The sequence below is a fragment of the Chlorocebus sabaeus genome, chromosome X (genome assembly GCF_047675955.1).
Source record: "Chlorocebus sabaeus isolate Y175 chromosome X, mChlSab1.0.hap1, whole genome shotgun sequence".
Taxonomy (NCBI): Eukaryota; Metazoa; Chordata; class Mammalia; order Primates; family Cercopithecidae; genus Chlorocebus; species Chlorocebus sabaeus.
Genome location: NC_132933.1, coordinates 130507422 through 130526316, shown reverse-complemented (window position 1 = coordinate 130526316; position 18895 = coordinate 130507422). Strand labels below are relative to the sequence as shown.

The 18895-nt window shown below is 38.4% G+C and overlaps 1 long non-coding RNA gene across 1 annotated transcript in view; it reads right to left on the bottom strand.

Annotated features, from left to right (window-relative positions):
* Window positions 1-18895, bottom strand: part of LOC103231702 (uncharacterized) — a 132180-nt gene that overhangs the window by 74780 nt on the left and 38505 nt on the right. Inside the window, exon 2 of the long non-coding RNA XR_496982.3 lies at window positions 13445-13526. This is a non-coding gene — a long non-coding RNA (uncharacterized lncRNA). The remainder of the gene's footprint in view (window positions 1-13444; window positions 13527-18895) is intronic.

The window sequence follows — 18895 nt, the reverse complement described above, 5'->3', positions numbered from 1 at the left end:
TGGTGGCACATGCCTGTAGTCCCAGCTACTTGGGAGGCTGAGGCAGGACAACCGCTTGAACCCGGGAGGCGGAGGTTGTAGTGAGCCAAGATCATGCCACTGCACTCCAGACAGGGTGACAGAGTGAGACTCCATCTCAAACAACAACAACAACAACAACAACAACAACAACAACAACAACAAGACAAAACATTTCCCTCACATTGCCTCTATAACAACATCTGCCTCCCTCCCACACTCCCACTCCAACCTTAACCCCTAGCAAACCCTGTTGTTTACTATTTCTATAATTCCATCATTTAAAATGTTATATAAATGGAATTATACAATACATAGCCATATGGAATGGGCTTTTTACACTCAGCAAAGTTTCCTGGAGATTCATCCAAGTTATTGTGTGTATCAATAGTTCATTCCTTTTTATTACTGAATAGTAGTCCATGGTATAGATGTATTATAGTTTGTTAAAACATTCACCCCATTGAAGGACATCTAGGTTGTTTCCAGTTGCTATAAACACTAGCTCACAGGGTTTTGTGTTTGCACACATTTTCATTTATCTGGGGGTAAATGCCCAAGAGTGCAATTGCTGGGTCGTACAGTATTTGCACTTTCAGTTCTATGAGAAACTGCCAGAATGTTTTCTAGAGTGGCTGTACCATTTTACATTCTCACTAGCAATGTAGGAGTGATTCAGTTTCTCTGCATCTTCATCAGGATTTGAAGTAGTCTTTTTTTTTTTTTTTTACTTTAGTCATTCTGAGAGAGATGTAGTAATATTACATTGTGGTTTTAATTTGCATTTTTCTAATGACTAATGATGTTGAAAAGCTTTCCTATGATTATCTGCCATCTTCAGTGAAATACTTGTGTATGTCTTTCCCCCATTTTCTGTTTTTTTTTTCTGTTGACTTTTGAGAGTTCTGTATTCTATATACTTGCCCTCGAGAGTTCTGTATTCTATATATTTGTTGGATATGTTGTTTGCAAATAGTTTACCTCAGCAGTCTATAGCTTTTCTTCTCACAGGTTCTTCAACAGAGTGAAAGTTTTAATTTCAATGAGGTTCAGTTTATCACTTTTTTTCTTTTATGACTCATGATTTTGTTTTTTTTTATCATTGTGTTTTTGAGACAGAGACTTGCTCTGTCTCCAGGCTGGAGTGCAGTGGCATGATCAGAGCTCACTGCACTCCAGCCAAAATGCACTCAAATTCCAAAATCCTGGGCTCAAGTGATTCTCCTGCCTCAGCCTCCTGAGTAGCTAGTTCCACAGGTGTGTTCCATCATGCCTGGCTAATTTTTTGTTTGTTTGTTTGTTTTTTATAGAGACAGGGTCTCACTATGTTGCCCAGGTTGTTCTTGAACTCCCGGGCTCAAGTGATTCTCATGCCTTGGCCTCCCAAAGTGCTAGGATTACAGGCGTGAGCCACCGCGCCCAGCCTGGATCACGCTTTTGGCATCAATTATAATAATTCTTCACTCTAGTCCTAAGTCTATTTTATCCTATATACTTTGTAAAAGTTTTTATAGTTTTATGTTTTATACTTAAGTCCATGAGCCATTTAGAGTTAATTTTTGTATAATATATAAAGTTTAGGTAAAAGCTTTTTAGAAAAACCTATAAATGTCCAACTGCTTCAGTGCAGTTTATTAAAAAGTATCTTTAATTCTTTTAAGGAGTAAACGATTTGAGGACATATAAAGGCTGATGGAAAGTAGCTATTGGAAAAGTGTGAGGTCAAAGGCACAGAAATCCAGGAGTAATAGTGGCACAGGTCCTTGAGAAGGTGAGAGGGCATGAGGTCCAGTTTCAATACTTCAGGTATAATGTGTGACAGGTGCAAAGAGGAGGAAGGATTTCATTGTCATATTTTCGCCTTGTCAGAATCATGTGGGATTATGGGGATTATAGTCAGAATTGCAATTTTGAGAAACTCACAATATATTTGATTCATCTTTCCTTCTCGAATCTCATACTATGGAATCATGTCAATCTTTTACTCAAATCTCATTGGGGTCAATACATTCAATCCCATGGTTATTAATTTAGTATACATTTTGTGTTCAATATGTAGTAAGTGACATGGGGAGTTGCCACATAATACACGATTCTGCTCTTGAGGTGTTTATAATCAAGTTGAGAAAGCTGAAAGCAGTTAACAAAACCAAAGAAAATGTATAAATATGTTGAAGTGCTAAAGACAGGTCCCCAGTTCCGTATCCAAAACATTTAGAGTCAGACGACATTCAGTATTGAGAATTTTTTCCATTTTAGAAAGGTAATATGGTTTGAAAACTGTGTAGTGTGACTCAATGCCAGTGGAACAAGGCCACAGCTCCCAATAATCAAACTTTATATATATTAAAGCATATATAAAATAAAATCTAAATAAATGAAGACTGTAAATACAATAGGTTTGCTGCCAAATTAATTTGAACTGAACTTAAGAGAAAACCCAAAAGTTCCGTTTTTACGAAATATTTGGGTTTCAGAATCGTGGGAAGGCATCGTGGACTTGTTTCACGGGTATTAACTGATACAGGGAAAGGAAATGAGTACTTATGGCATAGGTAGAAACTTCCCATTTGTTTTCAGCCATAGAATCTGAGACTCAAAACAAGTAGTAACTAAGCAACATCTGGAAACTTGTAGGAAATGCAAATATCAGGGCCTACCCCAGACCTACTTGAGTAAAAAATCTATGAGTTGGGTTCCAGTAACCTGTGTTTTAACAGGGAATTCTGATGCACACTAAAAATTTTTTATTGTGTATATATAAGGTGTACAGTATGATGCTTTGTCATATATATGCATAGTGACATAGTGACAATAGTAAAGCAAATTCATATATCCATCCTCTCGCATAGCTACCCCTTTTCTGCTGAGAACCACTTATATAATAAGTAGGGGACAGAGAACCAGGATTCAAACTCAGGTGTTTCTGACTCAAAACTGAATGGGTTTTTGATGCTGTTTCCCTTGCTCTCAAAGTAGAATGAAGCAAGAGATTGATGTAAGCTCAGATGACAATGGTGACTTTAAAGAAGGTGTGTAGAAATATATTTCACTTTAATCTAATAGATAAGAACAAAATAATTTTGTAATATACACTCCTAGAAAATTAGTCTCTTAATTATATATACTTCACTTTAATAAGAAAAGAATTTTTATAATATATATCCCTAGAAAATTAGTCTATCTTAATTATAGCAGGAAAAAAAACATGCATTAAAAATTCCCTGTTTTATTTCCTCCATGTTAATATCTTGAAGATGGTACAATTTATTTTGCTGTTTCTATAAGATAAAGGTAGTAATTTAGCTTAATCGTGAAAATTAAGAGTTAGAAACTGTGGAAGGAAAAGACGTTCTCAAATATTCGTAAGATGGGTATTGATCTATTATTTGGCATCTTTCATTTGTATCAAAGATATGTATTTTCCTGATAAGTTCATGTGCCTTGCTTTCTATCTTCAGCATAGTTCTTATTGTACACGTTGACAAATTTAAGAAAAAATCCAATTGAAAACCATTACACTATCCTTTTGCCAGTAAACGATGGTTATTTGTGTGGTTCCAGCTCTACCGAGAAGGCAACAATCCATATCAATTAGGAGACTACATGTTTGAACTTAAAAGGTAAGTAAAGACCCAGAGGAAAGGGGGAAATTGAGGACACTGATCACTTTGCTCCTTATTCACTGCCAAACAGGATGACTTAGTTCTGAAAGTGAGCAGGTAGACATTAATATGGATGTGCTTAGAATGAGACCTAGCAAAATACAAACCTAATAGTCCCTTAGGATATGTCCCAATAACTCAGTGTCATATTGATCTCCTTCGAAAAGGAATACTGTGTAGGAAAATAAATCACTGTAGAAACAAAATGGCAAGAAATGGTACCAGACTCACACCACCTTTGAATTCTCTTTTTACCATGGCGAGTAAAACTTTGTTCTAAGGGATGAAATGAATATAATCTAGTATCTTCTAATAGCAACTAATGGTATCAGTTTAGGGTAGATGTTGCAGTTATCTTTTGCTGCATAACAAATCACCTCAACACTTAGTGCCTTAAAACAATAACAACAATAATTATGCTCACAAATCTGCAATTTGGGCAGGGCTCAGTGGGACAGCATGTCTTAACTCTACTCAGTGACTGTTGAGACTGCTTGAAGGCTGTGAGCTAGAATTAGCTGAAGGTGTGAGCACTCACAGATCTGACTGTTGCATCAGATTTTTTTTTTTTTTTTTTTTTGGACACAGGGTCTTGCTCTGTCACCCAGGCTGGAGGGCAGTGTTGCAATCACAGCTCACTGCAACCTCTGCCTCCCAGGCTCAAGCGATCCTGCAACCTCAGCCTCCTGAGTAGCTGGGATCACAGGTGTGCGCCACCATGCCTGGCTAACTTTCTGTATTTTTGGTAGAGACAGGGTTTTGTCATGTTGCCCAAGCTGGTCTCGAACTCCTGAGCTCATGTGATCCACCCGCCTTGGCCTCCCAAAGTGCTGGGATTACAGGTGTGAGCCACCACACCCGGCTTGGGTCAGATACTAGTTGGCATTTTCAGCTGAAATATGTACATGTGATTTCTTCCTGTGACCTGGGCTTATTCACAAAATCACGACTGGGTTCTAAGGGTAAGTATCCACAGAGAGGGAGAGAGAGCCAGGTAGAAGCTGCATCTATCACCTTTTATAACCTAGATCTAGAAGTCATGCAGTGTCTGTTCTATACATTGAAGTTGTCATAAAGTCTTGCCCAGGTTTAAAGGGAGGGGAAATAGAGCACACTTCTTGATAGGGCAGTGACAAGGTTCTGAGAAGAGCAAATGGGGCTATTGTTGGAAAATGCAGTCAGTCACAGGAGCTTAAGAATTATACCTCTGAGTTTCAAATTGTTTTTAACTTTTTATTTCGATGAATTTTATTTCAAAATATTTAGAATTCAAAATTCTTATTTTGAAATAATTTTACAGCTGAGTTGCAAAAATTGTACAGTTTCCATATACCTTCTATCCGGTTTTGCCTTATGTTACGTCACACATAACAAAGTATGACAGTTATGAAAACTGAACAATTAACCTTGGCACAGTACTATTAATGAAGTTACAGAATTTATGTAGATTTCACCAATTTTCCCCTAATATTCTTATTCTGTTTCAAGACTGAATCCAGGATCGCATATTACATTTAGTCACGTCACCTCAGTCTTCTCCAATATGTGACACTTCCTCAGTGTTTCCTTGCCTTTCATGTTCTTGACACTTTTGAAGACTACTGGTCAGTTATTTTGTAGAATGTCCTTCCAATTGGTTGTCTGAGGTTTTTTCCATGATTGGATGGTGGTTATGCATTTTTGGGAAGGATACCACAGAGGTGAGGTGCCCTTTCAGTCCATCATATCAAGGGGTCCGTGAGGCTACGTATTGCTGATGATGTTCATCTCGATCACTTGGTTAATCTGCCAAGTGGTGTCTACCATATTCCCAACTATGACTTTACTATTTTTCTCCTTGTAATTGCTGAATAATTTGGAGTGATACTTTTGAGACTACACAAATATCTCAAAAAGTTTCATTTATTCTTTTGCAAACAAATTTTAGCATCCATTGGTAGATCTTGCTTGCAGCAATTACTACTGTGGGGTTCTGGTGATCCTCTATTTTCCTAATTCCTTCTATATTAGTTATTTAGAGTTTTTCTCTAAGGGAGAGCTGTCCCCTCCTCCCCTGTTTATTTATTCATTTATATCAGCATAGACTCATAAATATTTATTTATTCTTAGGTTTATAGTCCAATACTACCATTTAAAACATTTTTGTTGCTCAAGTTATTTCAACTTTGGCCATTGGAAGCTCTTCCAGATTGGCTCATATGCCCTTTAAACAGGCCCCTATTCTTTCTTTCTTCAGATTTTTTTTTTTTTTTTGTTACCACTTCTTTACTTTCTGGCACCAAAACATGCTCTGGGTTCATCTTGTATTTTCCTTGGTTCCTTTTATTGAAAAACAGTACTTAGAAACCAAGATTTGGGTCCTTATATGTAAACATTGTTAGTAAGATATCACATGTAAACACACATCTATATTTCTATCTACATCTATTTATCTGCATATACATGAATTTTAAAAATTGTGTGTCATTTTTCAGACCTCTGACTCTAATGCAGCACCACAGGGTTTATTCTAGCTTTCTCACTTTCTGTATTTGTAACTTCCTGCTCTGAAGGTGAGAACCCAGCTCTCATTACCTACAACAAATTTACTTACTTTGCTCCTGGAATACAAATACTTTTAGAATTGCTAACCCACAACCCTGTGAGAAACAAATTTACCACTGTGCTTTTTTGCTTTTAGTCTTAATAGTACCCAGTCAAAACATTGCTTTCCAAAGTGATTTAGGTCAGTTCTTTTTTCCTCACCAACTTCAGGGTGGTTATATGATTCATTTATAACACAGTTAGATTTGTCCCAGGCTGCATTCCTTCTTTTCTCGCACCTCCTTGCTGATTTAAAAAAAATTACATACATTAAAATTCACTCTTTATAGTATATAGTTCTATTGATTTAGACAAATAGAGTTGTGTATCCACCACCAAAGTCCCTTACAAAATAGTCTCATCACTACAGAAATTCTCTTTTGCTGCCCCTTCATAGTCATCCCTACCCCACGCCTCAATTCTTGGTAACCACTGCTCCTGTTTTCCATCCCTATAGTTTTTGTCTTTCCCAGAGTATCAGACAAATGGAATTATGTAAAATGTAGCCTTTTGGGTCCAGCTTCTGTTATTCTGCAAAATACACTTAAGATTCATCCATGTTGTTACACAAATCAATAGTTCATTCAGTTTTATTGTTGGGTAGTATTCCACTGTATGGATGTACCACAGTTTGTTTATCCATTCAACAGCTGGAAGACATTTGTGCTGTTTCCAGTTTTGACCGTTATGTATAAATCTGCCATAAACACTCATGTACAGATTTTTGTGTGAACATCAGTTTTTGTTTCTCTCAAGTAGATATCAAGGAGTGTGATTACTGGTACATATGGTAGGTATGTGTTTAACTTCACTGGAAGCTGTCAAACTCGTTTCCAAAGTGGCTGTACTAGTTTCCACTCCCACTAGCAATATATGAGAGTTCTGGTCTCTCTGTGTCCTTGCCACTGTCATTTGGTTACTCTGCAATTTCAGCTCTACAAGGGGTTCTGGAAAAGTCATAAATTTGAAGTCACTTTGGTTATTTTTTCATCGTAAGAATGGGAAGAATGCTGTTTTTAACTCTACATCACAACTAGAAGCCAGAAGTGGAAAAACTTTAAGGAGGTAACACAAGTTTAACTGGGAAATTAAGGTCAAAAGGATATACTTACATTATTCTGGAATAAACAGAGCTGCATTGCATAGAGACACAATGTACAGGGAGATTAATGGAGATTAAACACATCCCTTTCTTTGAGTAGTCTCCTTTATTTTTTTCATGCCAAGTGACTAGCTCTCTTCCAGATGTTCCCAGAGAACTTTGCCTATAATTTACTGTGCTGATACTACACTACTTTGTCATTATTAATCACAGGTTGTATATTTGAATTCTTATGAGATCAGAGAGATCATGTAAATAGATCTTGCCAAACATAACACAATGGGAGGAGTGGAGTCAGTGCATGCTATGCCCTACTTTAAGGTAGTTAAAAATTAAAACTCATATGTGTGTTTGAAATGGAGCTTATGGTCCCTGATTCAACTGTGTGGTGTTTGGCTGTAGATTCTGTAAGCAGTGGTCAGCATAGTGCCAGCAGCAACACCTCGTAGGTGTTTGACATTTATTGAGTGAATGACTGAATGTCACAGAATCTGGCAGGAGATCCAAAGCAATAACAATTTGATTAAAACAGACTGTTTTCTTTTCTTATAATCTTTGTGAACCTCAATGGCTTTTTTATATCTTATGGAACTTCTTGTCCCATCACAGGTTTTGACAGTTTCTACATCTGCATGTCATGAGGAACTAAAATTGAAATAATTGAAATAATACAGAATGAGGCTCAATTTCTTAAAGTAGCACATGGACCATTTTTACATCAGTTGTTGAGTCAAATGATGACATAGGAAGCTTTTTTTTCCTTTTTTTTTTTGTTTTTTTGTTTTTTTTTTTTGAGATGGAGTCTTGCTCCAGGCTGGAGTGGAGTGGCACGATCTCGGCTCACTGCAAGCTCGCCTCCCAGGTTCATGCCATTCTCCTGCCTCAGCCTCCCGAGTAGCTGGGACTACAGGCACCCACCACCACACCCAGCTAATTTTTTTGGTATTTTTAGTAGAGACAGGGTTTCATCATGTTAGCCAGGCTGGTCTCAATCCCCTGACCTCATGATCCGCCCACCTTGGCCTCCCAAAGTGCTGGGATTACAAGCATGAGCCACTGTGCCTGGCCGAAGATTTGCTTTTTTGCCATGTAATATACCTAGTTTGGTTTGGCAAATGACAGAGAGAAATTTCCTTAAGATTAAAAATTACCTAAGCACCACTCATGTTCATCTGCATTATCTCACAAATTCTTGTAGGCTATGGGACTATTTAAAGGAGATATTTGAGAGAATTGAAAGAGGTAGAATGACTGTTTTAAGCTGCCATTCATTCCTAAACAGTGATTTGGAATTTTAGATTAAGATCAATACTTGGAGGTACATGCAGGGGTGACAAGGTAGAATCTAAGAATTGTCCTGCAGTCTAAACCGGGTGAGTGTTTTTAAGAAAAATTGAAGGAACAGCAAGAGTTTTTGGTTTTTTTTTTTTTTTTTTTTTTTTACTTCTCGGTTGTCATTTTATCTCTAAAGGATTGAGGAACTTTTCTTGAGGTAGAGTGGGAGCACGAGGAAAATTATAGGTTAGGAGATAAAAAGCCTTTTGGGCAGAGGAAAGACTGTGGTAATGGAGCCAACAGATCTCAAGGTGGGAAGGATACATTTATACAGAAGGAAAAACTCAGCTCTAACAAAGAATTCCTTGGGGCAGGTAAGACAGAAGAATAAATTAGGTACAAAGCACAAGAATCCCTGAAAAACTGTAATGTGAATGTAACCAGCTGTTTTCTCTGAGCTAGACATTCCATATCCACTTAGCTCATGGTCACCTATAATCAACATGACATTGGCCAAGCTTACAGTAGTCAGTCAACACTGTGTTTTCTATCTCTGCTACCGATACTTAAAAAAAGATAATAAAGTCTTCTTGTTTATGCTTCTGTTTACCCTACTGTCTGTACTTCTTTTCTCTGGTTTACTTCTTATCCAAAAAAACCCAAAACAAAACAAAACAAAACTGGTCTGTAGTAAAATTTATCTGAGTCAGTTTCAACCCAGTGTTTCAAATACCACACATCCATACCACCAAAGCATTCCTTATTTCTTGATGTAATTAATATATCTTTATGCCAAGTTAATTTGAAATCTTGCTTCAATTTTCCCTTCATGTGATTAGGCACTTAAGAATTAGGTCTCACACGCCGATTTACATAAGTAATGAAGAACTTGATTTACCCTATCCATGTTGACTTTTTCCTCTATTGTGTAAATAAATGTTGTAATATACATGCAAGCCTTTTACCTTTTCTAGCACTTACAAATATTAATACTGAAATACCAAAGAGTTCTGGCTTTCATGGGTACATTGCTGCCACATCTTATCAGTTCACAAAGGAAGAAATATGAATTTCATGTGAAAAGGCAGGGTTTGGGAGGATGCTATTTATAAATGACAATGGCTGAAAAGCTAATGTGTTGATCAGACTTCTACAGCTTTGAAAAGTAATGGAGGCACTCTCTCTCTGCATGGTTGTCACTGTATAGTCCAGGACATAAATCCATAGCATTTAAGATGACAAGACCTTGTATTTACATAGAGACTTTCTCCAAGGAATTCACATCACTCCTTAGGAATGGCTCCATTAATTCTTATAGCTTAGGGAACTAGAGTGGGAAGATATATTTTTACGGCCAGTTGTCATAAATGAAGAAACCATGCCTGAGGTAGATTTGTAACTTTCTCAAGGTCACTCTAGCCAAACTGAATTACCAGAAGCGTGGAAATCCAGAGTAGTATCAATTTCCCATGTTGGGGGAGGAATGTATGTGTCACATGGGGTTGGCGAGGAACATGGCTTTTCAGAAACTGTCTTTTATCATTTTTACTCCCCTGTGTCATCTATGACTAAGAGACGTTATCTTTGGTTAGCTTTTCCCAAATCACGATCCTCTGAACACGGGGCTATGCAAGACACCAGTAGACCTTCAAAAAGAAAAAAGGCTCCCATGGCCAAATAAGTGTGAGAACTGCTTCATGCTATAACCACTCCTTGGTGATTCATAATTCCTATTAGTGCACTAAAAGCTCTGAGAAGCCCTGTAGTGAAGGTTACCTAAGTTTGCTTAGTACACAGTCCCCCAGACTTATTTGACCGTGGAAGTAAAGCTTTTTTTATACAGCACCTTTTAATGATTTATAGAACTGCTTTTCAATGGATCACATTCTGGGGAAATATATTTCTTCTATAAAAGCTCTGGGGAGGAAATGCTGCTCTAAATTCCTTTTTGTTCTTTGATATTGCCGGGCCCACCCTCTGTATTGAGGCCTCATTCACAGATGACTTGGGCAGTGTTTGAACCTTTGAGATGCAGCAGATACTCTCAGTGTTGAAAGTTAAGGCTCTATGAGAGGAATGAAATGGTGTTAAAAATGACCAGGAGCAATGTCATAGCCTTGTGCTCCAATCTCCTTCCCATACCTGCCTAGTTCTAGTTTATTATACACTCTGATGTGGGGACATTTGTTTGGAATGATGGCACAGTGTGCTGTGTGCTGGGCACTGAGGGAATGAACAATCACAGATCAAGTAGCGAATCTGGTACAGACCAAGCACCAAGAAGGAGTCAAGAACCAATGGGACAAGAACTAACAGGAGTTTAGCACTGTGGTACAGAATAGAGTATGGCTCTGGAAATTCAGGAGACTACAGAAAATGGGGAGACAAGAAATATGTCGTTCAGACAGAGCAGTAAGAATTTTATGTAGACCAAACCTTAATAGACCGTCATGGGGCATCCCAGGTAAGGTTTCAGGGCAAGGGCAGGGTTCAAGATGAAATCCCACCAAGAGATTTCATTCAGGTTGCTCTTGTACATTGGTTAGGCAAGTCAGCAATAGCATGTTTTAGTCATTGTCCTACAGGCTGTGTTAAAAATGTTGCTTTGAAAGTTGTTAACTGAAAACTATTTGGAAAATAGGTGTCTGAGATAGACCAATAGCCAGCAGAAACTTATTTTTATAGGAAAAAAACACTATGTTGAAATGATCAGCTGTCTTAATAAAAAAGATAGAGTGAGAATACATAGATGTTGGGTCATGTTCAGATGCTAATTCTCCTTCCCTCCTTCCTCCTAGCCAATCAATGATGTTCTCTCTCTCCGAACATATAGATCTTATCTCTACCTTGCTCGAGCGAGGCAGGAGCTCTTATTCTCCAAATGCTATTTTAATTCTTTTGGAATTAGATAAGAAGGGAGGCACCTGAAGGATATTATTGGAAAGTGACAGGAGGCCAAGTGGGGGAGACTAAGAGGGTAAATTGGGGCCAGCTATGAGGTAGGTGTGTAACTTTCTCAAGGTCTCTGTGGCCAAACTGAATTACCAGAAGTGTGGAAACCTAGAGTAATATCAATTTCCTATGTGGGGAAAAACTAGGAGGAGGACTTTGGCTCATTAGAGAGTTATATATCATGTTATGAGTTTTTGTTGTCTGGAATTTTGTTTGGATGTTGTCTGTGGGGTTTCTGTTTGTTTGTTTGGATTTCGTTGTCTGGAAATGAGGGGCCAGCAAAGTTTTGAAGTTGGGTTGTGGCATTATTGAATGTTACCAACCTGCTCAGCTATTTAACCACTCTTGCATTGCCCTCACCCTATCGTTCCTACCAAATGAAGGACCCTCTTCTCTGGGAAATATCCTGAACCATACAGAGAATGAAGTAAATAAGATAGGTAACCATATTTAGTGAGTCTTAGGTCATGTTTAAACATGGTAAGTAAATGGGATTACTGTATGTATTTTCTTTGATTATAGTAATAACCAAGAGGTAGGTTATTATTGTTATAATCAATTATGATGCACACTAAGCAAATGCAGAAAAGTTAATATTAGGCCAGCCAGAACATTTGTTGGGTTTACTTAAGAGTAGGTTTTCTTAAGAGCAGAGCGACCATTCTCTTCTGGGCTGGTGACCCTAAAGATAAATTGGGCTGTCTGATGGCCTTTCATTCCACACATATACTATGCATGGGTGTGTAAGTCCAATCCTCTAAGAAGCAGATGTCAAGACAGGATTAAATGTACATGGCTTTTGGAGCTGAGAAAGGCTGAGACAGCCATTAGGCCACAATCCAAGTGTGACCTGAGTGAATGGGGAGGACAAGAGATTTGGTGAAAAAATTTTAGACTCGTGTGCAGTCAAAAAAAAAAAAAAAAAAAAAAGGTTTGACAAGGTTGTCAAGATGTCCCCCAACCAACCTTGGCCATCAGAGGTATTCCACGTCTCTTAGGAATGGGACCACATTACTTAGTACCCATACTGGGGTCAGTCATTGGTGAGAAGCAGCCAGTGGGAGGTGTGCCCTGCACAAATGCAGTAATGAATTTCAAAGTCCAGCAGCTAGGGCCCAGGTCCCCGGTAGCTGGAAGTCTGAAAGGTGCATTCTATTGGCTGCAACAATGTATATGATTCAAGCTTCCCCTGAGACTGGAGACTGTACTTCTACTTATTGCATTCAGAGGGAGAGTTTCACAAAGAAGGAGAGACTTGCATTTAGAAATGGGAGGATGAGGGCAATTCAGAGACGGTCATGTCGGTAACATATGAACATGCCACTTGACTGCTTAAGTAGACTAGGCTGATTTGCAGCTCATTTTAATACATTCAGAAAACTCCATGGCATCTAATGTCTTCCTGCTTAAAAAGAAAAGTGATTTTACAGAGAGGGAAAAGGTAAAATGTTATTTTCAATTTCTAGGAAAAACTGTCAGATTCAGGAAGTTTTTGACACTTCATTATAGGTAGAAGCACTTTGTGTAGTCTCTTTACATTTTATACTCAAGATATTTTTTGGACTGATACAATTGTTCTAAAATAATGCTGTCCTCAAATGAGAGGCAAAAACAATTAGAAGACACTTTTGTTTGAAATCAGTATGACTGCATAAAATGTATTAATAAAACACAGTGAATAATCTTGATCTCTTGATAAATTGCCCGCTCTGGAGAGCATGGGCAGCTCTTGTAGCATCTATTGAGAAAACAAAGAAATCCTGTCAAGATGACATCTGCTTCTTCTGTGGAACATGTTAGGAGTCATGAGGTTTTGAATATGATGCAGTTAGCAGCATCGTGTACTTACTTAATCAGCAGGCAAGGATGAAAGCTTGTCTTCCTTTGGGGGCCTCCATGGATTCTAGAATGCCGCTCACATTTGGATTTACCTGAAAATCAGTATGGCATTTAGCTCAAAGAAGCTAATTGAAAGTGCTATTCCCAACCTGGCATGTCTAAGGGCATTACTGGCTGTGTGCCAATTAACTGTGGTAAGATGGGGCTGGGGTGGTTTATCACTTAACTATGGCCACAATAATGTGTATACCAACCAACCACAGCATCAAACAACAAAACGGCAAATAACATTATCAGCAAACAACAAAAAGTGAGTATTTGGCTCACAAATCTGGGGGTTGCTTGGAGTCAGCTGATCTGGGCTGGGTTCAGCTGGGGGCAATTTGGCTTTGTTCTATGTGTTTTTCATCTTCCTCCTGGGATCAGTGGGATAGTCTAGGTATGTTCCTCTCATTTGCCATCTTGTGATGGCAAGGACACGAGAGAAAGCAGAAACACAAGTTCTTTTAAGGCCGAGGCTTGGAACTGACATACTGTCACTTCTACCTCATTTTATTGGCCAAAGCAAGTCACATGGCGAAAATGACAGTCAAGAGGCAGAGAAGTATATTCTGCCCATAAAGAGGCCATGGCAAGGGTGTGGATGCAGATCGTTGTGATGAATTGAAGCGAAATAGGGAGTCTACCAGAGGGACAAATTAGACCTGTCCACTTTGATCTTTTGTTTAATCCAAGTTACCTAGGAAAACTCTGGGTGACTCAGTCCCAAGCAGGGTACAGGTTCTTGACTCTCCTTCTGTGGTAGAAGCTGTTAGCCATTCACTAAAATCCATAGCCACTTCTTGGGAACGCAGCTTTCCTGCCTTTCATGTGAGGTCATGTGACTGAGTTATAGTCAATTAAATTTCAGTGAAAACTTCATGTCTGGCCCAATAAACTTTCCTGTTCATGTGTCTCTATGAGCTTTTTCTCTTCCAGCTGACAAAGATGATGATACCTCAGGTTATCTTGGAGCCATATGTTGAAGGTGGTACAGATGTTGTCAACCTACTTTCCCAAATGATTGTCTGGAAATAGAGCAACTCCACCTCATTCTGCCCTAAGCCTGTACTTACTTTGGACTGTTATATGGTGAGAGAAATGAAGTTTCATTGTGTTGAACCATTATAGTTTTGGATCATTTAACAGCTTGCTTAGATTGACCTAACTAATATATCTGTCATATCTCCATCTTGCTCCTTACCTCCTGTACCTGTTTACTCCTGACCTCTGGCTCACCTATTCTCAGCTTTAGATTTGACTTTTCAACATGATAATAAAATAATGTCTTCCTTTCAGACTCTTACTGCCTCTTCCTGGACATTTTTTTTTTTTTTTTTTATTTAGAACGTGTGGCTCTAGTTGCTCTGGGATGCTCTTAAAAACTACCATTCCATCCAGAAACATGCCAGCTCTCATAATTCTATCTCTGAATTATCTAGTATAGTTTATCCCTGCTGCTTGTCCTTCACAACAGGGGATCAGACATTTTGTCCCCAAACTAAACATCTGTCATCAGGACCACACTGGTGTGGAAAGAACATATAGGATTTAATATATAACATGCCTGGGTTTGAACCATAGCCCTGGTACTTAACAGTGGTGTGATTTTGAGCTCAATGTTTAGCTTCTCTGGGCCTCCATATCTTCTTTTGGAAATGGAGGTAATAATATCTACCTTATAAACTTGGTCTTAAGGATCAAATGAGATAATGAATTTATTATTTTTAGCACATTGTACCCAATAAATAACATTAATTTCAGTACCATCTTTATAATTATTTATTACTATATGTGATAGATTGATTGCCCTGAATTTTCAATCTTTTTTTTTTTTTTTTTTTTTTGAGACGGTGTCTTATTCTGTCACCCAGGCTGGAGTATAGTAGCATGAGCTCAGCTTACTCCAGTCTCTGCCTCCCGGGTTCAAGCAATTCTCCAGCCTCAGCCTCCTGAGTAGCTGGGATAGTAGGTGTGCGCCACCATGCCTGGCTAATTTTTGTATTTTTAGTAGAGATGGGATTTTGCCATGTTGCCCAGGCTAGTCTCGAACTCCTGACCTCAAGTGATCCGCCTGCCTCAGCCTCCCAAAGTGCTGGGATTACAGGTGTGAGCCACTGCATCTGGCCAATTCTTTTTGTAACCATGCTCTTTGCCATGTAACTTTAAGGTCCTTCTCTGATTACCTCATTTTGAGTGGAGTATTTTCCCTCGGCCTTGACTTGGGCTTGGCCATGTAACTTCCTTTGGCCAAGCTGTGATGCATGTAGGGATTTTTAATCATTTCACGTATATTAAAAATTATAACACCACTTTGCACCCCATAAATAAATACAACTATAATTCGTCAATAATAAATAAATAAATACAATGTGCTAAGTAGGGTCTATTCTTTTAAACCCCTGCTATTTCCATTAGAAACACAGATTATGGCTAGCCTTCCAATCCCATGAGGAGGATGAGAGACATGTGGAGCGGAGCAGCTTCAGCCAATGCAGGCTGAAGCAGAGCCATCTTATAGCTCATAGATCTGTGAAATTTTTGGGGGAAGCTCCTAAGGCTTGGAGTGATTTGTTATATAGTGTTATTGTGATCCTATCTAACTGTTACATTTGGAATAGTTAGAAGCCCATGTTAGAAATTTTGATAACCCTGAAAGAACCCAAGGTAACCTCATTTGTCTTGGGCCTCCAGAGATACCTGGGGTCATGTCTGAGCTCTGTGGCACAACTCCACAAGCAGAGTGCGTATGTAGAAGATGGGTAATTGTGAAAACTGGAAATCATCCTTACATCCTCCCACTGTGCTAAGCAAACCATTGCAGTGTTTTGTAGGTACTTGATAAATGACGAGTTGCTTTAAGTTGGTTATGTTTCAACCATTCTTTTTTATGTATGCCAGAAATTCTCAAACATTATTACTAATTAGAATTACCACAAGAGTTTCTAAAAAAATATTGCTGCCTGGGTTCCACTCCTGACCTACTGAATTTTAGGGGGTAGGTAGCACATTGATGTGTTTAAAAAATTCTCCAAGTAAAAGTAATGTACAGACAAGGTTGAGAAAAACTGACTTTTTTTCAGAGCACAAATTTCTTTTTCAATTTAGGTGAAATTCATATAATTAACCATGTTTAAAGTACACAATTAAGTGGTAGTTAGTAGATTCATAATGTGCGATTATCACCTTTATTGAGTCCCCAAACATTTTCACCATCCCCAAAGGAGACCCTGTATCCAGTAAGCAGCCATCCTCCAATTCTTCGTATCCCCCTGTACCTGTTTACTCCTGACCTCTGGCTCACCTGTTCTCAGGTTTAGATTTGACTTTTCAATGTGATAATAAAGTAGTGTCTTCCTTTTGGACTCTTACTGCTTTTTCCTGAACAATTTTTATTCAGAGCCTGTGGCTCTAGTTGCTCTGGGATGCTCTTACAAACCACCATTCCACCCAGAAGGATACTAGCCACCAAGATTCTATCTCTGAATTATCTAGTATGGGTTACCCCTGGGAACCATTAATTTGATTTCTGTCTATGGATTGGCCTATTCTGGATATTTCATGTAAGTGGAATAATACAAAGTGTGAACTTTTGTGCCTGGCTTCTCTCATTAAGCATAATGTTTTCCACCTTCATCTACATTGTAGCATGGGTCAATGCTTCATTTCTTTTTATGGTTGAATAATATTCCATTTTATGGATATACAACATTTTGCTTATCCATTCATTCAATGATGGACATAGGTTGTTTCTACCTTTTGGCTAGATGCTATGAATATTTATGTATAAGTACTTCTTTGAACACCTGTTTTCAATTCTTTTGGGTATGTTCCTAGGGGTGGAATTGCTGGGTCATATAATTCTATGTTAAATTTTTTGAGGAATCCTCAAACTATTTTTCATAGCAGATATACCATTTTACATTTTCACTAGCAAAGTATAAGGGTTCTGATTTCTCCACATCCTGGCCAACACTTGTTTCTTTAAAAAAATTATTATAGCCATATCATAATTGTGAGAGTTTTAAAAAAATACTCTGGATACTAAACCCTTATAAATTTTTCCACCATTTTGTGGGTTGTTTTTTCACTTTCTTGATGGTATCCTTTGAGTCACAAAAGTTTTTTAATTTTGATGAGGTCAAATTTATCTATTTTTCATTGTTGTTGCTTGTGTTTTTGGTCATATCTAAGAATCCACTGTCAAATTCAAGGCCATGAATATTTACTCACATGTTTTCTTTTAAGAGTTTTTATAGTTTTAGGTTTTATATTTAAGTCTTTGATCCATTTTGAGTTGATTTTTGCAGATGGTATGAGATAAAGGTCCAACTTCATTCTTTTGCATATGGATATCCAGTTGGCCTAGCATCATTTGTTGAAGAGACTATTCTTTGAGAATCACTGATTTTGATAAGAAATTCTCACAGTTGTCACTCAGGGAGACTCGAGTGTAAGGCTTTGAGTGTAAGACTCTTTGTACTGAGTCCTTCATTGGAAGGAGGAGAGGTTCTGTTACAAAAAGAGAGAGCAAAAACAGGGACAAGTGGGGAGAATGGAAGTAAAATTGACACGGAAGTTGGCCTCTTGGAGAGATTATAGCAGTCTAGGAACATTGCCAAAGGAATGTGATCATTTCTAACTTCTAGATTTTTTGTTATCAATGAATTCATACGCATGTATAGATCCATTAGGAATCCAGATGGCTGTTGAAAACTTGGCAAACAGTTAGCTATTATCCAGTTAATTAGATAGCTACCATATGCAGCAGAATCATACTTATTTGGCTAAGGGTTTGAAAATAGGGATCAGACTTGGGGAAGAGGCCTACCCAGAGTGAGGCTGGGCAAGGCAAGGTATGGTAGATTGATGATTAAAATGGCTACACTTCTTCACCCCTTCATGTATATAGGCCTTTTGCAATGTGACTTCTGCAATGTGAACTCCTTCCATCAAGAGGTAAAGCTAATTTCTCATACTTTGAATCTGGGCTGACCTCATGATTCTCTTTGGCCAATAGAATGCAGCAGAAATGACTCTGTGCTATCTCCAAGCCTAGGCATCAAGATGCTTTGTTCACTTCTCCTTTGTCTTACAGCCTTGACTACCTTCCATGAGAACAAGCCCTTGTTGGAGACTAGGAGACTTTGTGGAGGTGATCTGAGGCACCCCAGTCAACAACTAATCAACCTCTACGAGTAGAGCCAACTAGCCCACCCACAGCTAACCAAGATTCCATGAGACAGCCCAGCTGAGAGCAGAATAACTGTCCATCTGAGCCCAGCCCAACTTGCCAGTCCTCAGAATTATGATATAGTTGTTATTTTAAGCCACTAGTTTTGGAGGTGATTTGTTAAACAGCAACAACAAAACACAGGGTATCAATGTCCTGCTAAATGGGCTGTGGATAAGGATGGAATTC